The 24,169-nt window shown below is 38.8% G+C and overlaps 1 long non-coding RNA gene across 1 annotated transcript in view; it reads right to left on the bottom strand.

The window, feature by feature from the left end:
• Positions 1–4,131, bottom strand: part of LOC132661555 (uncharacterized) — a 172,766-nt gene extending 168,635 nt beyond the window's left edge. The window contains exon 1 of the long non-coding RNA XR_009602283.3: positions 3,948–4,131. This is a non-coding gene — a long non-coding RNA (uncharacterized LOC132661555). The remainder of the gene's footprint in view (positions 1–3,947) is intronic.
• Positions 4,132–24,169: the final 20,038 nt, after the last annotated feature.

Raw genomic sequence — 24,169 nt, 5'->3', positions numbered from 1 at the left:
AGGCAGTGTTCAACTCCAGAATCCCAGAGGAAGAAGTTCCCGGAAATGCTGTTTTTTAATTTTAATTTATTTTTGTTTTCATTTTTTTTTTTTTTTTTGAGAAAGAGAGGGAGAGCACAAGTGGGGGAGGAGCAGAGAGAGAGGGAGAGAGAGAATGCCAACCAGGTTCCATGCTTTCAGCATAGAGCCCAACACAGGGCTCAGTCCCATGAACTGTGAGATCATGACCTGAGCTGAAATCAAGAGCCAGATGCTTAACCCACTGAGCCACCCAGGCGCCCCCCACAAATGCTGTTTTAATTAGAGTGTAGTGGATATTCCATTGGCTGCTCAACATCTGAACACAATTCCTTAAACTATGGAATCTTCCATTTCTGGTGTCTTGGTAAGAAGCAAGGCCCTCACTGCTCACTTATAGTAGCTGAAAGCTAGGGCCTGGGTGTGTGACTTGGTCTTATTTAATTGGTCTAATTTAACTTATAGCACAAAGGAGGTGGATGGGAGCAAAGCTCTACTGGATTAAGAAAATTCAGATCTGCAGAAACAAATGAACAGAACCAGAAACGATAGGTAATAAGAGTAATATAACAAATGTTACAAATACCTGCTTGCTCTCCCTTCTCTTAGATTTTCTAGGACACCATACTTAAGTAAAGTGATGATTATAGCAATGTATTGTTGAGTTTGCAACATAAATAGATACAATGTATATAATAATAATAGCATGAAAAGGGTAAGAGGGAGTAGATCTATAAAGGTATAATGTTTCTATATCTCATTGGAACACTTGGAGTAAATGGCACACGGAAGAAAAGACAATTGAAAATTTAGTTCACTGCTAGTGGTATCATGGGTCCAGCGGTATTAGTCAGTACCAGCTCTGGCCCTCAATGCTGGCACTCAATCTCCAACAGAAGCTGCAGTGATACTTTAAGTAGGTGGTTCCAATGATGATATTTTTGTTGGTGTTCTGGCCACCTATTTGATCTTTGGCCATATTACTAAGGCTCATCTTCTCCTCCTTCCCTTACCTTTTGTGATCTCCATCATATTTTTCCTATTAATTCCATCCCTGTTTCCATTAACCAAAGACAGTTTCTGTTGTTTGCAACCAAGAACCAAGATGTATACAACAGGGATTGTGAATGTCCCTCAAGGAAAACCATTTGCCATGGCTACAAATTTTGAAGTTCTAGTTTGACACTTGAAATACTAATGATGGAAGAAGAACTAAACAGGAAAAGTGTCTCGCAGCTGGAGAGAACAGTGCTTGTTGCTCAGACATAGGAGATGCTGAGAAAGTAAAAGAAAGAGAAAGCTCAGATGGAAGGGAGGAGCATCACTTCCAGCACCTGAGGATCCCTTAATTTAGCCCTTGCTCATTTCTAGCATAAAAAAACACACATTCTGCTCAAAGAAGTCTCTTTTGGTTCCACCAGTTACTCTTTCAAAACATGAAAAAAAAAGGTCCAGGAAATTATTTAAGAATAACTTTTTCCTCCTCTAAATATATATACTTGCAAAAAGCAAATATGCAAGAAAATAATGTCATGGTGATTTTTGCAAGCAGTAACTCATAAATGACTTTGAAATATTCAAGAAAAGGTATAAATTCAATGCTCTAGCTACACATCGAGACTGCTTATGTGCTTTAAGCCCAACCCCCAAATATGGAAAGTAAATGACTAAATATTACTGAGAGCCCAGGACACATGATGGGTTCGAACATAAAACAGAATCCCACAGCATAGCCAGGAAACAAGTGGCTCCTTTGCAGGAAAATTCCTTTCAACAAAAATCCTAGGCCTGATTAAAATGTTTCCCAAGTTCAAAGACAGAAGAGATAGATGGGGCTGCACACTGTAGATATGGACAACTTATCAGAACCGTTACCATTCTGTTTGGAAGCATTAGGCCAAGTGCAGAAAAACTCTGCCTCATCTCTCATGATGATTTGCTATATTTATCTGGTAGGCAAATGTTTTTTGGATTAAAGTTGCTTCACAACCAGAAGATTTATCTTAAATGCCATTTCAGAGAAGGCAATTTTCAACTTCCCAATGTTTCAGATAAATAAAAATGATTTCTAATTCTTGTAAAATGCACTTTAACTTCTTGACATGTCTTTACATCCATTACATCATTCCAGCCTCAAAACAACCTGTGAGGTAGTTAGGGATGGAAAGGAGAAGATAATGTACTTACTGAGTGCCTATGACATACCAGGTAACATATATTTTATGTAATTTCATCCTCACTGCAGCTCATTTATTATCTTTAATTTATATATGAAGACTGAGAGAGGCTAAGTGGTTGCTCTCGTTCATTCAGATCACCTGACTTAGGTCACCTGACTTCCAAGCCTATGACACTTGCCTCAAATTGTTGTGGTGCTTCCTGGTCTACCTAACAGAAAAATAAAGTCTTGTGCCCCATGTTTTTCTGTGCTCCCATTGGAAGAATGATTTTGCCTCTGAGTGGATAACTATGGAAAATGGATTCCACCCACAGAATAAACAACTAGACTGGAAAATCAAAGAGACAAAGTCTGAGCGACAAAGATAATGGAAGACATTACACGCAGGATATTTCAAATTCCATTAAAGAAGGTGTGATAAGGCCAAGTCCAATCAGGCTGTTGGGCTTTTCCTGGCACCCCCTAAATAGGAGAGACTCTAGAACCAAAATTACAAATACTCCTGATTAGTGACCTTGGGCATGTTACTTAGACTTTCTAGGTGTCAATGTCCTTATTTACAAAATCTTCTTCAAATTAACTCACTGATTTGCAGTCTGAGGTATAAGAGGACCTGAGAGAGTTAGGAGGCCTGGAAATTAGGAATATGGGTGGCACAAGAACTGACAAGAATGTGAAATCTCTGAAGCTCTCTCACCTCTCTGCTTGAAGCCTGTTCTTGCCATGTAATATTCCTTTTCGTCTCTATTCCAGGTGTCCATCCAGTTCCTCTCTCACTAATCCCAGGTATGGATTATGGATGTACACCCCAACTCACTAAGACTTTTGCTGGGAAGCTTCCAGGGATTGGAACACCTAGGGAGTTTAGGGAAGGATAGAGAAATTATGTGTCTACGCAAGTTTGAGGTGCAAATCTTCCCATCGATATCTGGGTTTTATCAAGGTACTCCCAGTGAACAATAAGACTAGAATTAAATGAATTTTGCTCCCTTCATTTGTTCCTTGCCACTGCCTCACTAATTCCCCAAAGGAAGCCTAACAATTTGGCCCTCTGTTGTGATTCCTATCTGAGAAACCCAGAGATATAATGAAATATAGACCTTAAATATCATATTTAACTGTTAATCCAAGGTCACTGGATAATGCTTAGAAATTACAAAAACCAAGAAAGAGTTACCAAAGATCTGATACAAGTACAAAACGTAGTGTAGACATATATAGGTATGCATGTGTGTGTGCATGTGTGCATATATATCCATAATATAAAAAACTGAGAAAGCCCCTCTCCACCAAACAACTTGACCCAGGTTGATAAGTCATTACATACACATGCTTTGTTGCTGCAAAATATCTAAACATACACTCATTCCAGCTCTGTGACTAGACTTCACTGTGACCTTGTGCAAATCTTATCACCTTTCCAGGTGTCACATTCCTCATCTACAAAATGAAGAGCTTGAACTAATTTATTTCTGAAATAGTTGATAGCTCCTCAAATCTGAAAATAACTTCTTCTCTGTTACTCAAGCCCATATTATTTCCAAACGAAAAATCAAATGCTGCTCTTTTCCTCATTACTAAACAAATTATCTTTATGTTCAGTAAGTGAGAGAAGTACAGAAAATACATAAATTTAGGACTGTGGTTTTTTTTAACTATCCAAAAGATTCTTAAGTTATATTCACTGAACTCCACAGGTGTAGCAACAATTTATAAATAAATAGTATGTATTTTTGTATAAGACAAATACCTTCACCTCAGAAGTTTATTCTCTGCAGGTTTCCCAGGTCATAGGATCTGAAGATTGAGCAACGTATACTATCCGGAACAATTCTTTACATGGAAGTTCAATTCCAGGCAATCAAGGCTTGAACTCAGGCTTCTATATTAAAAAGAGCAGCTCTCAGGGAGTATACCACTTCAGGTTGTCAGACTTGATTCTGAAAAAAGAGTGCAAAGTAATTGTCCACTGTGAAGTATGCACTTGAAAACATGTCCCCATCATTGTTGTCCTTATTTAACTCTTTCTTTGTATATAATTCTATATATCATAAGCACCCTGGGTTTGGTTTTGTTGCTATATTTATAACAATCCTTTTTAAGGCCCATGGAAGGGACCTCACTGACCCTTCCAATAATACAACTATGTTGTGGGCTTTGAGTCTCCTTTTTGCTTTACAGGAAGTCACTGATGATAAATTGCAGAAGAGGATGTAAGAGTTTCTCCTCTAATCCTTCCATGGCCCAGCTGTGCGTTTTTCACATGAGAAGAATGAGAAACCTCTCCTGATCCTAACAAAACCCACCTGTTCATGATAAAATCCCAGGGGCATTAGAAACTGTTCATTTTTCTGCTCAAAATATTTCCAGTACTTGAATCATCTCCATTTCAGTGTTCTAAGCAAATTCCACACTACTTGGATAAGTATACATTTCCAAGGGAAGTACCTAGAAAACTTGTTTCAATGTACAAACTCTGATATTAAAAAGTCACTAAAAAGTCAAACAATGTTCTAAGCAAATTCCACACTACTTCATCTGTGACTTGTTTCAGTGTGTGAACTATGATATTAAAAAAACGCTTAGGGACACCTGGGTGGCTCAGTCTGTTAAGCATCCAACTTCGGCTTAGGTCATGATCTCAAGGTTCACAAATTTGATCCTCACATTGGGCTCTGTGCTGACAGCTCAGAGCCTGGAGCCTGCTTCAGATTCTGAGTCTCCCTCTCTGTCTGCCCCTCCCCTACACATGCTCTATCTGTCTGTTTGTCTCTCTCTCTCTCTCCAAAATAAATAAACATTTAAAAAATCATTTAAAAATCATATTGCCTTATCATTACATATTGTTTACTGTTGATAAAAGAAACAATGGCTTATTGTTTTTAGCCCATTAAGACAACACAAAGTTCACAGAAATGAACTTTAATAGAATGTGTGTTTGTTGTGCATATTAAGAATCAAACTCATAAAAATACAGGAGTTGGAAAATTTGGGTTCAAGCATTTGTTTTGCAACTAATGCATCAGTTGCCATTCACCAAATCACCCAGTCCCTCTAGAACACTGTTCCCTCATCCATAAAAGGAAGGGAATTTGGGAATTCTAAGTACTCTTCAGTTCAGATTCACTAGGATTTTTCTTCTCATCCATTGGTCTATTCACATGACAAGTTATGTCTTCTGGACAGTTTTCAAAGGGAAAAAGAAGTACATTGAAAGATTCTAACATAAAAGGATGAATAAAACGGTAACACAGGACACTACAAAATGATAGCAAAAGAGACAGAGGCAATTCACTCACTTTGGGAAAATAGCAAGAGAAGAAGTGAAGTAGAAATGCATCAGGGGGTTGGCAGTACTTGTTAAAACTAAGCAACAGGCTTCCAATTGGAGGGTGGGCAACATTTTGGGACAGATGACATGGTAGAGGGAAATGTTCACAATATATAAGCTCAGAGATGGTGATTTGAGGACCTTGAACAGATGAGCCAAATGTGCAAGAGTGTGCTACAGAAGAGGGCAGTTTTGCATCTATAGAAAAATGCACTTCAACACCTCTTTTCTTCCCCCTTCCCCAACACACCCAGCTTGGAGATTCTAATATTCTCTATTAACAAAGGATAACTCCTAAGATCCGAGGCATCTTAAGCCCCAGGAAGTTTATCATGAAGTCTCTCTAGCCTTGACAAAACTCACCTGGATTCAAGAATTCATTTCTCAGGAGGCTGGTCAATGGGTCAGAGTAGAATAATCCAGAAGTTAAGATTTTTCCTTCTTAAAGACCCATACAATCATAGTGGCTCTCTAAAAAGCAGAAACTCTGAGCTCTAGTGGGATATTCTCTGAAAAGCAACTGTGCACTATGTTCCTTGGTCTTCCAGATTGACTTATAACTTCCAAACATGGTTTTAATAGCTGAATCCCAACTATTGTTAATGGAGAGGGATTCCAATAGCAATGTTATGGAATGGATCAAGCATAGAAAATGTTCTGAAATGCAGGGGTTTGGATGGAGTTTTAATTCACATTCGACAATCCCAATTTTAATTCTGGGTTTTCTCCAAGCCACTTATCTCCAGTACATGAAACTTCTAAAATGAAGACCTATGGAAACTTTCTATTAGGACATATTAGAAAGAAAAATGACATCATGAGGATTTAAATATGGAAAAGACATTTTAAAGCTTGGTGCTATTAGACCAACCAGCTATCATCATCTGTTACAGTGCTGAGAGCTGTAGCATGGTCTAGAGGATGAGAAATAGAATGAGGCAAGTAGAAGCCTTTGTTCCAATTCCACCTGTTATTAGCTCACTGAGCTCTTTCTTACAAGTTGAGCTGGTTTCAGCTACCATTTTTAAAGTTTTATTATTAAAAGAATTAGTAGACTTCTAGCTTCACAGGAGATGTATATGGAATAAGTTGATGTTTAAAAAGCATATTGAGGGGCATCTGGGTGGCTCAGTTGGTTAAGCCTCCAACTTCAGCTCAGGACATGATCTGGCAGTTTGTGGGTTCGAGCCCCGCATTGGGCTCTATGCTGACAGCTCAGAGCCTGGAACTTGCTTCGAGTTCTGTGTCTCCCTCTCTCTCTGCACCTCCCCCACTTGCCACTCTGTCTCTCTCTCTCTCTCTCTCTTTCTCTCTCTCTCTCTCTCAAAAATGAATAAACATTAAACATTTTTTAAAAAATTAAAAAAATAAAAAGTATATTGAAAATATGTAATGTTCTTTTGTTTTAAAAGTTACTGTAGGATAATGTATTTCAATCTGAGGAATTTACACATTTTTACAGTTACTTCTTTTGGAGGCTTAAAATCTCCCTTCCTGTCAGGAAGATGGAAATAAAGTATACTTCACGTTTTCAGGTTATGTGGCTAAATGTAGTTTCTCTTTATTGTCGTTTAAGGAAGCTCTATCTATACTCTGGTTCAAAAATTCACAATCTATAGGAAACAAACTCCAGAAAACAGAGTTGTATCTATTTTAAAAGCAAGAAAAGATAAACAGCAACTCCAAATGTTCCATAAAATCACACTATTTCAAGAGACTCATTCATCTCACAAATATTTTGGGTTGTAATCAAAAGTAATCTTGTTCTCTAGTAATTTCTACATGTATCATAGAATTGAAAAACCATTTAGACCAGAGAAAATCTTATTCAGCCATTTCCACATGGTGTGCATTCCTCCAAAGAACCACATCTCCTTGCCCAAACCTTCCAATCCAGGATAACAAGCCATGTGTTCATGCAGGTCACAATCATTTATATAGAAAAATATATCTAGAAATAAATCTTACTCAATCTCTTAAGACCTCTGGGCACAAATAAAATGTCCCTTGCTTGGACTATTCTACCTCTTCTGTACAGAACTTGAGCCATTAAGACCCCTTCGACCACTGCATCCCAAGTCCATGCCAAGCTTATGTTTCCTTTCATGGATAGAGGACAGTTCAATAAATAGAGACACAACAAGAGTAGGGACAGTAATCATTCTATCTGGGAAATCATTGAATTGGACAAGACTCCCTGAAACTCCAATGGGAAACAACTAATTTTCCTCCTTGCATGATATGTTTATATTCATTCACTCTTTCATTTAATAAATGTTTACTGAAAACCCACTATGTATTAGACTCTGTCTTAGGCTTTAGTGGTACAACATTGGCAAAGATATTTCCCTCACTTGATAGAGTTTATGGTCATCCAGTTTGGCAAAATAAAACTAAATAGTCCAAGTGCAATTCAGTATGATACGTGCTGTGTTAGGTTGGCGTTTTTGCATTACGATCTTAGTGCTGGGCTTGACATATGTGGCCATCTTATGTTGAGGTATGTTCCTTCCATACTCAGTTTTTTGAGAGTTTTTTTTTTATCATGAATGGATATTGTATTTTGTCGAATTTTGTTTTGCACCTATTAAGATGGTCATATGAATTTCCCTCCATTTTAATAATGTGATATATCACATTTATCAACTGGCATAGTTGAACCATCGTTGCATAAGGAATAAATCCCACCTGATCATAGTATATGATCATTAAAGACACTGTTGAATTTGTGCTAATATTTATTGAGGATCTTTGCTTCTATGTTCATTAGTAATATGGCTCATAATTTTCTTTTCTTGTAGTGTCCTTGTTTGGCTTTTGGCATCAGGGCAACGCTGGCCTTGTAAAATGAACTGGGAAGTGTTCCCTCTTCTATTTTTTTTAAGGTTTATTTATTTATTTAGAAAGAGACTGCGAGCAAGGGAGGGGCAAAGAGAGAGGGAGAGAGAGAATCCCAAGCAGGGTCTGCACTTTAAGCACAGAGCCCAATGCAGGGATCTACCCCATGAACCATGAGATCATGACCTGAGCTGAAATCAGGAGTCAGATGCTTGACTGACTGAGTCACCCAGGTGCTCCCCCCAACTCATCTATTTTTTAAAATAGTTTAGGAAGGATTGATATAAATTTTTCTTGAAATGTTCGGTAGAATTCATCAATGAAGCTATTTAGTTCTGGTTTTTGTTTATTAGGTTTTGATTACTGCTTCAATCTCCCAATATGCAGAAGCCATTCAGGTGGTCTCTGGCTATGTCTAAAAGGATGTTGCTCCATGCGTAGCTGTCCATTCACTGTATACATGGGAGGAGGGAAGTTCAGTAGGCTCCGATGTTGACATTTGGGTCCCTACTCTCTCCATTCTCTACATGACCTCAGTCCTTTAGGACAGTGTAAGAAACGATAAGTTTAGGTCTGCTTTAAAGAGAGTATATACATTTTACTGAATGCCAGAATTCAGAGTTATTAAAGCCAGACAAGCATATCTAGACAGCAAATTATATGCATACAGGGTCACTTGACATGCACTCAGGGAGAGCTAGATTCTTGCCCTAACTTGATTATGATATTTTGATAAATGGCTACTCATGCTTTAAATAATGATTAAGGTCTCTTTTGCTCCTAATCTTTTTTGAATTTTCAAATATTATACTTTCAAATACAAATAACTTTATGTATTGCCTACCAGTTTTAGAAATGTTCAGATAGTGGAAAAATCTTGCTTTGTTTAATTGAAAGTAAGCCAACGTAGTAGATAGGTCAGCCTGAGAGCTTTCTGCATGAAGTTTAAGATTTCAAGTTGCTCTGTGGCACTGCAGGTGTATTTATGGGTACAGAGCTACTCCTAGCCAAATGTCTGAGCAGTTTCTATAGGGGGCCTTTGTCTACTTCCTGTATCTATTCTCCATCTGTTTCCACCTCATTATTCTCCTGTAGATACTGTGGGTCTAGATGGAGAGTGCTCAGAAACCTACATATAAGTCTCCTAGACTCTCAGCAGACATCATCTGATCTGGGTGAACTTTACATGAATCTTAAATCATTGTATAAGGGTTAAAAGGTTATTTATTTATTTATTTATTTATTTATTTATTTATTTATATTATTTTTTTCATTGAAGTATAGTTGACCCACAATGTGACATTGTATGCATTGTATTCAGGTGTTCAACATAGTAAGTCAACATCTCTATATCTTATGCTCTGCTCACCACTAGTTAACTACCATCTGTCACCACCCAACATTGTTACTATACCACAGACTATATTCCTCATGCTGTATCTTTTATTCCTGTGACTTATTCATTCCATAACTGGAAGCCTATATCTCCCACTTCCTATGAGAGACTTTTAAAATCACTTTTTCTACTCTGGTTACAAAATTTTTTTTAGTTTGTTATAAAAGTGACCTCAGGGCTTGGGTGCTAATGTATACTGAGCAGTTACTAATGGCCTTTCATCTTCCCAGGTACTTTACATGTTAACTCGTGTGATTTAACATAACTCTATAATTACTTTTATTATCTTCCCATTATCTACCTAACACATGAGGAAAACAGTTGGGGTGGAGAGACATTAGGTAACTGGCCCAAAGTACACACCCAGAAACTATAGAGTCAGAATTCAAACTTAAGTTATCTGATTCCACCAACTGGAAGCTAAACCACTATACACATTGTCTCTCCAGGGTGAAGTAAGGGCCATTTCAATTTTGGTCTCCTTGTGCTGAAGATATGTCATGCTTTGTGAAGCAATTTTGTGTTTACAATGCATTCTCATGTTTTACCTTCTTTGGAACTGACACAAACCGTTTGAAGTTATTGGGACAGGTATTCAGTTCTACATTTCAGAGAAATAACTGGGTCTTTGAAGGAATGACTTACCCAATGTCTGGGGAGGTAGGACCACTCTATGTCACCTGACTTATTTACTAATAGGAACTCCTTTCCCTACTACATAGCATATTTTTACTACCTAAGTAAATGAGAATAAAAATACTTTCTAAGGGCCTATGGTTTGCTTAAAGAGATGACTAGATGTCAGCACCTCGATGTGGGGAAATGCAACTCAAAACTATACAAAACTATCGAGAATTCAGAAGAACAAATACTATCAATGGCAAACATGGACTCTAAACTTGGGTTAATCACATCATTTAAGCCCTAAATGAGAAGTCATACTCATGAAATCAAGGAGTTGACACTATAACAAATTAGGATGTACAACAGCATAAACAAGAGGCAGGAGGCTGTGCACCGAATATATTAAATGTATACCAACCCAGGCTAGGTCATTCAAAGTCATATATTTGCAAATGCTTGTCATAAATGGTATCATAAGGCTTGAACCACTCCAGGCTGGGTCTCCTGTGTAGCTAAGAATCATAACCCTATAAAAGTTAACTGGCTCAGGTAACTGAATGAGGGAAATGCTGTTTCCTAGAAGCATCTGAATATTCCAGGAAAGGAAGTTGACATAATGTGGGAGGAAATGACTAAAGCCAGCAGTCAGCGATACCTGGATTCCAATTTCTGCTTTAGCATTGATTTGTGATGATGTCTTCTGCAAGCCATTTGACCTCTCTAGGATTACTTGACCACCTGGAGAATAAACACTCCCTGCTTGCTTCAATGGCTTAATGTGAGAGTCATATGAGAAAGGTGTGAAAGAAATTAAAAAGCACAGATTTGACTTATGAATAAATGGGGTTGAGCAATCTAAGCAATAAAAGGACTTGCCTTTAGATGGACCAACAATGTAGCATGTCTGGGAAGAAACATTTACTAACGATGTATAATGTATTAGGCACTTCTTATAATCCCCGAATAGTATGCTACTTATCGGTTTGCTGACGAGAAAATTCAGGCTCCAGAAGGTTCAATATCTATCTCAGAATCACACAGCTGGTAAATTGTAACACAGGAATTCAAATCTAGGTGTTCCTACCACAAAAGGCAGTGGAAAAGCAGATATCAGAGATAAAGGAGGACAACTTGAAAATTATAGCATCATGATAGACAAGGAGGAAAGATAAGCTTTCAAAGAGGAAAGAATTTGAGGTTTGAGGCCTGTTAAGGTCACTTGAAATCTTTAAGGCACAATTGCTGTAAGTGTTAGGTTGTTATAGAATTCATATTTCAAGACAGCTGAGGCCGTCTGTTCATACTCCAAATAAACCATTTTGCTTTTGTTCCTTCCCAGTGAGAAGCCATGTTCTTTTCCCTAAAGCTCACCACCTTTATTATAATAGGGACCTGTGAAAAGATCAAATGGGTAGATCAGGGTGAATTTTTGTGCATTCTCAGGAAAACCTTCTCCAAGAAGTTGTCCAGTGGAAAAAGGATGAGTCACTCCATGTGTATTTTTCTTTTCTTCTTCCTCTTCCTCCTCCTCCTCCTTTATCCCCTTCTTCCTCCTCTTTCTCCTCCTCTTTGTTTTTCTCCATCATCATCATCATCATCATCATCATCATCATCATCACCTTCATCACATGAAAGCTATAAAAACCCCTCCGTCCTTGAAGAAGTCAGGCTTTGTCACTGCAGGTCCCCATATATAAAACAAGACTGTGAGATCAGGTGTCTCTTATCTCCTTCCAAAACTCAACAGCTCTAAATTTTGAGAATTGTCAGATAAATCATAATGAGCTCACGCTGTATAAGACGGAGGGCAAAGAATGTAACTTAAATCACAATCCTTGCTCTCCAGGAGTTTAGAAAGTAGAGACTATCTGGAAAAGCTGGGATTTACAACAAAAATTAATTGAAAAATATCACTAGGAAATACTGAAATCTTATTGTTATATATAATATTTAATAATGTTTATCTTTGGCAGGTTAACTAGGGTTATTTGTCTCTTCCTTTTATCAGATTACCCTTTACTCCCTTACCCCTACTCCAAATACTTCTTCATTTGCACTTTCCAAAATTATAGCCATGATTCAAACTTCAAGTTTCAAATACCACTTCCATCAAAAGGCCTTCTTCCCTCTACTAGAGAGAATCTCACCCTCCTTTTTTTTTTAAGTTTATTTATTTATTTTGAGAGAGAGAGGGCACTAGCAGGGGGAGGGGCAGAGAGAATCCCAAGCAGGCTCTGTGCCATCAGCTGAAGCCCAGTTCGGGCTCAAACCCATGAACCTTGAGATCATGACCTGAGCCAAAACCATGAGTCCCACACTTAACAGACTTAGACACCCAGGCACTCCTCACCCTCCTTCTAATTCCAGCTCTGCTTCCCAATTCACCTGTGCAACATCAGAGTCTAGAGGCACCCTAGATGCCTTCTATTTGGGGGGATCCTAATTTTGAAGTCTGGCTCAACCAGGGATCATCTAGCCAACCTCTTTAAGCCTTCGTTTCCTCTCCAGTAAAGTAGGTCTGATGATAATCTCTTCTACACAAAGCTGTTGTGCAGATTAAATGCAGTAACCTGTGAATGTGCCTAGCAGAGATTCAGTGAATGTGTCTGAATCCTCCCCTGTCAAGTACTTTATTCAGCTTTCTACTCCGGTCATTTGCAAATCTGTTTTATCTCCTTGGGGACAGTAAAATCTGAGAACAGGAAACTCCTCTCACCCACGCCCCTTTCCTCAACCCAATACCTAGCACAGATTCTCAGAGCTTATATGTATATTTATTAAATTGGTGTCAGTCTGTACAAGCTGTCTCCTAGAGCCCGCTACGAATGTTCAGCATGTATACTTCAACATTAACAGGGGCAGTGTGGAAAGCTGTCTTTCATTTTCTTCCCACTCCCCAACCCTCACTCCTAACCCCCCTGACGTTGGAGAGGAGGCTGCAGTTAGAATCATTTCACCGTAAGAAAATCATCAATTTTCTAATGAGAGGCCTTGTCCTTAAATATCCAGCCTCTGGCACAATCCCTAAGGGAGAGAATGCATTCCCGTGATGCACTGGGCCAATTTGCGAGCCCTGCCTTGGTGAGCACAGACTCTCCCCTGACCTGGAAGTCAATCAGCAAGAGCCCTGAATTATGAAGCATGACTGCTCACCACTGCATCGTCTCTAGCTGACATACCGGCTCCTGTCATTGAAGGTCACCCAGCTATGGAGCCTTGCAGAGAATCTGTCACCTTCATACCTCTCCTCTCCCTCTTCTCCATTCTGGGATCCCACCTAACCCTTTCCTTTTCATTAGACCCTTGTCACTTCCTGAGGATTTGGCAGTTTCCATGGCATCCGACCTACCAGGCTGTAAATACCTGACTAAAACACAAAATGTGTTTATAGAACTTCTGATGGCTCCTCGTAGAAACCATAAATATGAAATGCATTTTGACATTTTTCAGAAAACACACCATCTCCCAGATTCAATTGGCAGGACAAATTTACTCCCCACAAGACAGCACCAAAATCTCAACTTTGCAGTTTTCAGTTAAGCCCACACATGCAGCTGCATTGTGCTTATAAAAATGGAACCTTATTAAGTCACATACCCTGAGTGGCCATGCCTTAAAATGATTATTTCCAAGCTGTAAGAAATTTCTTGGTATCTGAGCATCATAAACAGCTAAAATGGTAGCATTTGAGACTCTGATGTTCAAGATTCTTTTCAGTCGCAGCCTCAGTAAAAGCAGGCAGCTCAGATTGGGGCAGATTTCTGCTACCTACATGATATGTGTCACTTGGGAAGTCAATGCTTCTCAGTTTCCTCAGAAGAGTAAATAAGCAAGAAATACTAAAACTACCGACTAGAATTATTTGTGACATTAACATGTATAGTATGTGTATGTGTGTATGTATTTATCACTTAGCCTAGTACTTGGCATTTATTAGCACTCAATGAAGGATGTCAGTTTAAAAAAAAAAACTCATATCTATTACAAGATAGAAATATTAAAGTCAAAATGGTTACCAAGCTCTTGGAAATATTGTCTTACTCTGGTTGAACTACCTGGACTTAGAGAATCATCTAAAAATATTTGATTCACTTCCCTTGAGGAAAAGGACTCCTCATCCTTTTCATTTTGTTGATTTTGTTTGTCCTCCATCCACTAGGTGCTGTGATCAGGCCAGGATTAACTAGTGTTTTCTAGGAACAATGCTTCAGGCATTTAGGAGTGACTGTGTAACATAACTGTTTAGGTGTCGCTGTCTCCTGCTGGCAGCTAAGCTCTCAAGGGCAGGGCCTATGTCATTTTCTTTCTTTATTCTCACTACCTATTGGTGTTGAACAGAAGTCCGCAAACTAATTGTCAGTGTCAAGCTAGCACTCAGCTGAAACCTCTTGGAGACTGCTTTTTCCCTTCCTAGAGGTGTTAACTATTGTTTATCTCATAGATGGAAAAGGCTGTCAAGACCCTCGGCTTCCTGCCAGGTGCCTTGTTTATATGCTTTGTCTCATTTAATGTTCACAATTATTATGAGGTAGCCGCCCTGTTATTCTTAATTCTTTTTAAGTTTATTCATTTATTTTGAGAGAAAGAATGAGTGGGGTAGGGGCAGAGAGGGAGGGAGAGAGAATTCCAAGCAGGCTCTGCACTGTCAGCACAGAGTCCAACGTGGGGCTGGAACTCACGAATCATGAGATCATGAACTGAGCCAAGATCAGGAGTCAGACGTTAACTGACTGAGCCACCCAGGCACCCTGACACCCATATTATTCTGATAGCACAGATGAGAGAATTTAGGCTTACAGGGATTAAATAAGCCTGTACAGTTAAGTGACTGAGCCTGGATCCCAAACCAGATCTTACTGAGCACAAAGTACACCGATGAATAAAATACCCACTCACAGCAAGTATTGACCTTTATAACAAGGTTGAACAATCACCATGTAGGGTTGTCAGTGGATTTTATTCTGGTATTTCAAGTTTTTTTAGGCATCTTATCCCAGATCAGACCAAGCAACTCCCCTTGAAAGTTGGAGAGCTCAAAACCATTTATATTTACTATTACAACCATCTCATATGACCAAAGATTCACAGAATCAAACCTGATCCTTTTGTTCTCAGAGATCAAGTCTCAGTATTAAAATTTATAGTATCAGTATAACTGCCCTGAATGGAGCTTCCTGATATGTGGCAGGGCACGCTCCCCATCTCACACATCCTTACAGGCCGGAGGTTTCCAGAGGCAGAGCTCCTATGCAAAATGTTGGTATATTATTTCTCCATTTTTCTGTGGCTTAGCTAAAAGAAGGAAGTCCGGGACATAGACATGCCAGCTTAGAAATGGGACAAGCAAATCTCAGTGGATAGGAACATATGACCTCAGCTAGAGGGTAAATGTCTACTGTCACCTAGAACACATCCAGGGGCCCCCACCTCCAGCACAAGTCCCTTCCAACTTTAAGGAACTCCAAGAGATCTCTAGAGATGTGTCTAAGACTTCTTCTATACTTGGTCCTGCCAAAGGCCAAGTTTATATGAATGCCCAGGTGAAAATACATGAAACAGGTTTAACTTATTTTTAGATAACCCAGAAATCAAAGTCAATGGGGAGCCAAGAAAGGTTTGAGGACAGCAGAGTCATTTACCTTGTATTGAAAGAAGAGCATCTTTTCTGAAATCTATACTTGGAAGTTGACAGACAATTTCTTTCTAACAGAAATCAATCCTGTCCCTTCGGCCCCTCTTCTTCACATGCCCTCAGTCAATGCACATCTGTCCTCAAATGAGCCTGGCTAATTGATTCTCTGAACATCAGGAGTGACTTTCTCAGAAGGTTTCCTCCTAACCTTTTTGGCTGTTTCTAATCCTATTACCAGCCTCCCATCACACAACATTAATGCAGTTGTGTCTGATTTCATCTTTTGCCAATACTCAACAGAATGCAGCAGCTTATTAGTGACTTTTATGTCATGTGGTTTTAGCAAAATTGAATTCTAATGAGATGTGATTGGGTGGAAAATTATAGCAATAGGGTGCCTGCCTTCTATAATTGCAGCATAGGCTTTAGTTTGCAACAACGGGGGTACCAGGATTTCTGTTACTTAATGGTGATTTTCAAGGCACAGAAAGGTATTTACAATTATGCAGCAGATGATTAAGTGGCTTTCACTGGTGGACTGGTGGACAGCCTTGCAAATGATAGAGATGGTTAAGGAAAGCAGAAAGATTACAGTTGCGTTGTCTCATCTGAAGCCTCATTTATTACCACACCCCCACCTCCAAAAGGAGCGGAAATACAGGATAGGATAGGATAGGATATGCAGATAGGATGCAGGATCATAGCAACGATGGTAGTCTTATCTAAAACAAACTTATTAAATGAGACAGATTCTTTATTAACTAGTCAGGAGCCACATGATTAAACAGCTTTACTTGCCATTGAATCCCAAGCAGAAATCAATGTACATTATACAGTTGCAGCAGCTGAGATTGCAAAAGTCCCAAGGACGCCACATAGACTGTGATTTACTAGAATATTTCATCACTGTAATGGTCACGAGATGGAGTGCAGGTTGTCCATGGAGTATAACTTATATCCTGTTCATTTTTGTACATGTTAGAAAAGCTACTTGCATAAACTCCCCAATTGTAGTATTCCTGTTGCAAAATCCAAAGTGTCCAACTGGAAAGGACTATCTTTAGGTTCAGAGCATTTTTAAGAAAGAGACGTTGCTTTATGGAGACTTAAACATTATCATGTCAGTGTAGGTGGTGCTACCCAGTGAGTATGGCACAGTTGTGACAAAACCATGAATGCAGTGCTGGGTATTCCCTATGCCTCCACCCAGCATAACAAGGACAGACAAGAGACTGTCCCTTATGTTTTCACACAATTCAAACAACCAACATGTTCCTGTATGCAAACTTGGTGAATTTATATAAGTAATTATCCTTCTAATCAAAGATTTAGAGAAAGAGGGGCACATGGGTGGCTCAGTCGGTTAAGTGTCTGACTCTTGATCTTAGCTCAGTTCTTGACCCTGGGGTTGTGAATTCAAGCCCCACATTAGGCTCTGAGGTGGGTATGAAGCCTATTCAAAAAACAAGATAAAATTTAGGGCAAGATAAAAAATTTTAAAAGAAGGAAAAATATAAACTTAAACTATAATGTTCAGCACCCAAAGGATTTCCTTCTGATTATCAGTAAGTAAATGTGACATGATTTAATTACTTGCAAAATGTCTACATTTACAAAGGATTTTAAGTGGCTTACAATAAAAGTGAGGCACAAAGTTTTAGTTATCTATCGCTGGGTGTCAAACTACCCCAAGATTTAATGGCATAAAATACAACCATTTTATTCACAACTGTATGTATCAGGATCTTGGGAATAAAACCATAGGATGGCTTGTCTCTACTTCCAAATGATGGGGCCATATATCTAAAGATTTGGGTTATCTAGGGTTGCCTTGAGTCTTCTCCATGACACATGGGCTCGGGAAGGAACATCCAAAGTGGTTTCTTCATTCATATGTCTGGCACTGTTGCTATGACTAGAACAGCTGAAGCTGGCTCAGTCAGTCTCTCTCTCTCTCTCTCTCTCTCTCTCCATGGATTCTCCCCAGGCAGTTTCCTCACAGTATACCAATCTTTGGGTAGTCAGACTTCTTACATGGTGCTAGCTTTCCTCTGTCATCCAAGAGGCCTGGGCAAAAACTGGGAAACGTCAAGTCCCAGAGCATGACTTCCATCACATTCTAGTGGTCAAACAAGTTGTGAAGGCCAGTCTTGACTCAAGAGGAGAGAAATTTGACAATATTTCCCAATAGAAGGAATAGCACAGAATATGCAGCCATCTGAATGACACCAGAGGCATGCGGTAAGTGCAACAATGATCATTTTAAAGTGAAAAGAGCTACACAATTGAGGGAACAGGTAATTATACTAAAAACCTAGGCTAGGGGCATCTAGGTGGCTCAGTCAGTTAAGCGCCAGACTCTTGATTTTGGCTCAGGTCATGATCTCGCGGTTCATGAGTTTGAGCTCTGCATCGGGCTCTACACAGAGCCTTCTTGGGATTCTCTCTCCCCTCTCTCTCTGTCCCTAGCCTGCTCACACACACACTCTCTCTCTCAAAATAAATAAATAAACTTAAAAAAATTTTTTTAAATAAATAAAAAATGAGGCTAATGACATCCAGCTATGACCATAGAATTTAACACCAAGCTTCCTTAGTGATCAAGGCAAAAAGGAAAGAAAGAAGTGTAGTGTTCATTAACTATTTCAAAAAATCATGCTCAGTTTTTTCAATTATTTTCTAAGTAATAAAATAATAGCCAACAAACATACAGCATGAAATAGGTTTCTTTCTACCTAGCCCTTCTTTTCTGCCTCAATAACACAGTTCATTCCCATGGTGATAGTCATTCTGATAGGAAACTAACTGATTAGAATGAAGCCTGAGATTAACAAGGGTAGAAGAAGGGAAAGGAGGTGAACTGAGACAAACACAAAGAAAAGGAAAGACAGGAGAAAAGGAGAGCGAGGGGATTCATATTTTGTCTTGCTCTGCCTCGTAGAGTTTCACCAGGTCACAAGCTCCAATGTCTACAAGGTCCAGCAAGTACCTACAATATCTGAATCACGTTAAGTATAAGAAAGCAGAAAGAAGTGGAGTCCCTGTCAAATGGAAAGTGCATGCCATGTCTAAAAGCGTCAAATTATTTTTTATTAAGTTGATTATATGCACTGTACTGCCAAACATACCCATGTCTGTGACAGACTTCAGGCTGCTACTGACTGCCAGGTTTCATTTCTTGACTTTGCTTCCATGGAGAAATTCTTAGTTCACAGGCTGAAAATTCAGACTGCTGGATTTTCTATGTCCTTCCTAGTAGAGAGACCCTCCAGTATGACATTGAAGGACTGATCACAGACATTTGCAGAAGTGATCTCTCTCAGTCCCTGGTTTCCTATAATCTAGGACCTATCACCTCCAGAAAAACTGAGGAAGAAATGACAGGAGAGATTTTTATTGCTCATTATGGATAAAATAATAAACTAAGCCAGGCTACTGCCAAATACCTACTCTTGCTCAAATTCTGTCTTAAAACTGAGAAATACATTGGTATATACTGTAAGGCAAAACACGACTCTGCCATTTACCTCGGATTGCTACTCTCTACACATCTAATGTTCTAAAAGCCAAGAAAAGACTCTAGTGTGTTCTTTATTATAGAAATATAGAGAATGTTAGCACTACTCAAGTTCTGACCAAAAGTTTTCTTTTCTTTCTGTACTTTTTTTTTTTTTTTTTTTAATTTTTTTTTTTCAACGTTTTTAATTTATTTTTGGGACAGAGAGAGACAGAGCATGAATGGGGGAGGGGCAGAGAGAGAGGGAGACACAGAATCGGAAACAGGCTCCAGGCTCCGAGCCATCAGCCCAGAGCCTGACGCGGGGCTCGAACTCACGGACCGCAAGATCGTGACCTGGCTGAAGTCGGACGCTTAACCGACTGCGCCACCCAGGCGCCCCAAAAGTTTTCTTTTCTTATCTCCCTCCACCTTTTAATGGGCTGCCATTAATACCAGTAAATGCCCCCAAAGTAGCCCTCTTTCCTTTTAATTGAAAAATTTCCCTAAAAAGTATAATTCTTAATAAATAAAAACGTGTTGCTTTCTATAATTCCGATTTCTGATTTCTCTTAAGAATTATACAGTAGAGGCTTGATAGTGTTTCCAGTTATGTGAATTCCCCTTAGGCTAATAAAATCTTTGATTTTTATCTGCTAAAATGGCTAACCCATTTTTCTGTTGGTAGTCTCTTCATATTTCATCACTCTATCTTTTCCAGTTGTGAGAGAGTCAAACCCAAGTACTCATATCTCTGTCCCTATGGCTCTCCTTTCAATGTGTCACATCACCATGCAATGTGCTTTTTTCACTAACGTGTCACATTCATTTGTGTCTTAGTGTCCCAAACAGATTTCTTCAAAAGTTGATTAATAGTAATAGACAATAATAGAAGAATATTAAGTCTCCCAGCAAAGAAAGCTATAGTTCAATGGGATCCTTTGAATATCCTTTGAATAACCGTTAGTATATCCAAAGTTAACTAATGGTAGATTTTTCAGATACCACTCAGGCCAAATGGGTTTGGGAAAAAGTCCACACACCTAGTGGGTCATTTTGAAACACCTAACTCAAATGTCACTAGGTGTTAGAGTCTGCTGAGATAGAAAAAGCTCAGTTGAATTCCACAAATGATGTAGATTCTTAATAGTTTGGACACTTAATGTTTTCTTTGATGGCCAGTTTGTTCTGACTCCTTGATTGGAGAAAATTAGGTGAGTTAGAAGAAATAGAAATTGTTACTCCCTTTAGATTGGGGGTGATTATCATGAATAATGAGGTGAACTTTCTAGCAAAATGGCCCTGATGTTTTCCATTCATCTATATACCCATCAGCTCCTATACTACATAGAAATAAGATCTTAGTTCCTCTCTATTAACACATTTCATCATTCACCGTAATTGCAGACATAGATATTTGTAGATTAATTTAACTGAACAAAAGATACATTTGATACAAAGATACACAAACATACAAAAGACAGCCTAAAAAATAGTTTTGAGAGAAAATGAAGAATTCATTTTATTGTAAAATAAAGAAAATGTATTATAGGTGGGGGCATTCCAAATCTTTTGGTTTCATGAAGACTCCATCTTCATGATAATAGACAGCTGTGCTCTTAAGAACTTCTAAGAATCCGCTAACTTTGGTCAGAGCTGGAGTTATTAAAGGTAGAGAACAGAGAAAACAGACTCTCTCCTTCTGAGTGGGCATTTTCAGTATGGAATTATGGCAAGCTTTCTCATCAACCCTTAAACTGACATCCCACAGTAATGGAATTTGTCATCTTTTACTCCTTGATGCAAAGAGCCCAGAATGAAAAGGACCTGTCCTTCATTGTTAAGTACTGGACAATTTTCCCCTTTCAGGATCTTATGTGAAAAGTCTGCCATTCCTATTGATATTAATTTTCTTCTAATAGAAAATGTCTTTCCTCTGCAAATTATTTTAAAGGTACTCCAACATGCACCCAAATGGGCAATACCTATGGGTGACCAAAGAGGATAGAGCGAAGTAGAGGTCTTTTTCATGAAGGTTCCCGATGTAAATAAAAGCAGGGACCACAAGCAATTGTGTGTCTCTTGAAAACATGGGATTATATGGCCACTTAAAAACTGAAGCTTAATGGGGTTTCATAGGAATCACCAAAGCCTTCCATTCCTTCTGGGTGAAAGAAAGAAGCCCAGGTGTACCTTAGGACAATCTTGACAAAGGATCCAAAGGCTACTGGCGTTTCAGGTTGCCACATAAGAAAGGGAATGGTGCTGCAGCCCCAGCGTTATGAGACCTTGCTAAGACTTGCTAAGACTTAATAAAGGTCTGTAACTACTCTCTGTTATTTTCATTACCACCCTGGCTTATTTCTGGAAAATTGTTAAAGGAGCAGGACTTGGGTAGTCTGTAACTCTTACAGCTAGACTTATGAGGATCAGATCTCCAAAGGACAGAGTAGTGGTGGCCACTAAAATAAGGAAAAATAACATAAACTAGCTGCATCTCTTTGCCTACAAGGAAGAGGCAGTGGAAATGGCCTGAGCATCGGTGGAAGAGGTTTAGTATTCATAAGGTCCTCGTGGTCCTTCTGTATTCATAACTCCCTATTGTAATTGCAAGCACAGTGTCAACTGTAATAGAAAAAAATTATGACCATTAGAATAGCAGCTTCACAGAATTAATACTTTACATTATTAATTAAATATTATTCCATCCTTAAGCCTAAGGTCTCAGAGCATTTGTCTCATGAGAAAAGAATAAATGAGATGTCATTTGTATCTATTATTTCTGAAATGTCTATTTTGTAAAGTTTTAAGAGTGAGTCATGATTTTAGAAGGGAAAATGTTTAACAGTTCTAGTTTTCTGACTCTGTTTATAAACAAGACTTACTTGGGAGGGGCAAACATACAAAGATTAAACAAAAAAGGCTGTTTCTGAAAGTAGACATTGATCAGTGTTGCAGGTTCCTCTTTGTACACAACCCAAAACAGGGCTCTGAACTCCACTTGAGATAAGTATATTCAAAATAGTGAAGAATAGTCACTGATATATAAACATTTTTTTATCAGGAGAAAATTATAGATTTATTAATCCAAAGAGAAGAGCAAAAATAGTTCTTACTGACTTATGAGAGAAGGAGAATATATAAAGAGAATATAAACAATGAGAAAAACAGAGACAGAGAGATGGAGGAAAGAAGGGAGAGAGAGACAATGATATTGAAAAAACATTAAAACTCAACCACTGAATTACTAGGTATCAGTGCACCAATATTATCACTAGATTTATCATAACACAAAAAAATACACTCCCAGTAATTCTTGTGGTTCTTAATCTTCTATCATTAAAAATCTTTTACTGGGGCACCTGGCTGGCTCATTTGGTTAAGCATCCGACTGAATATGCACAACACATGGTATAGTGCATCCAAAGAAATATGCACACCACATGGACTTCAGCTCAGGTCACAATCTCACGGTTTGTGAGTTCGAGCCCTGCATCAGGCTCTGTGCTAGTGGCACGGAGCCTGCTTGGGATTCTTTCTGTCTCTCCTTCTTTCTCTGCCCGCCGCCGCACCCCCCCCCCCCCACCCTTGCACTGTCTCTGTCTCTCTCAAATAATAACTAAGTAAAATTTTAAAAAATCTCTTACTTGGCACTCTTTAACCTGGTGATAGTTATATACTATGTTAAAAAACCATTCTAGAGGGCATTTGGCAACATATAACGAATGCCTAAAAACCCAACAAATTTCATTCATTCTAGGAATTGTTTTCCCTAAAGAAATATGCATACCACATAAGCACATTTTATAAAATGAACAGATGGAAATGACCTGAAGTTATGATAATAGGACATTGGCTAAATGAACTATAATATATCCTCAGGATTGAATACTCCATAGACATTTAATATGGGTTATAGAAGATTATTTAATCATACAAATATAGCCACAATAAATTGAATGAATGGTATGGCTATTCCATAGCACTAGAGCTCCATGTAAAGCATGAAGAGTCTAGAAGTCATATAGCAATGCGCTGGAAGGAGGAAATACGCTGGAAGCAATGCGCTGGAAGGAGGAGCAATGCGCTGGAAGGAGGAAACCTGAAACTATTGACAGTGTGTTGCAATGATTTCTACCAGGTCACAAGGCAACTATTTGCTCAAAAGACCAGAGGAATGAAAACGTGTGAAATTTTGATGTGTTCATTCATTATTCAGTAATTTATTCACCTACTCACTTGGCTATCATTGCTTAAATGCCTACCACATGCTGAGCACGGGGCTAGGTACTGAGGTATGACTGCAAGAGAGGAGGCTGGATAAGCATGTTGAAAACGACTCAAGAAGAGCCCTTGCATTTGTATGCCTCATGGAGGATGCTAGGTAGTCTTGTAGGTGACAAGATGTCACCTGTGAATTTTGAGCAGGGAAATGACAAGGCCCAATGTTAACATTAGGCCATTTTGGCAGCAGTGGGGAGGTGGATCATAGTAGGACGGGACTAAAGTATGGATGTGGTGACTAGACTTTGGGAGCAAGCCAGTGAAAGCCATGGAGAATTGGAACTAAGGCAGTTGCCCATAAAATGGAAAATAGGAAACAGATATAAAAAGTATCTGGGAATTAAAATTGAACATGGAGATTGACTGTATAT

Source organism: Panthera onca, chromosome D1, assembly GCF_046562875.1.
Source record: "Panthera onca isolate mPanOnc1 chromosome D1, mPanOnc1 haplotype 2, whole genome shotgun sequence".
NCBI classification, from domain to species: Eukaryota; Metazoa; Chordata; class Mammalia; order Carnivora; family Felidae; genus Panthera; species Panthera onca.
The sequence above is the reverse complement of the archived record's forward strand: the minus strand, read 5'-3'. Positions and strand labels throughout refer to the sequence as shown.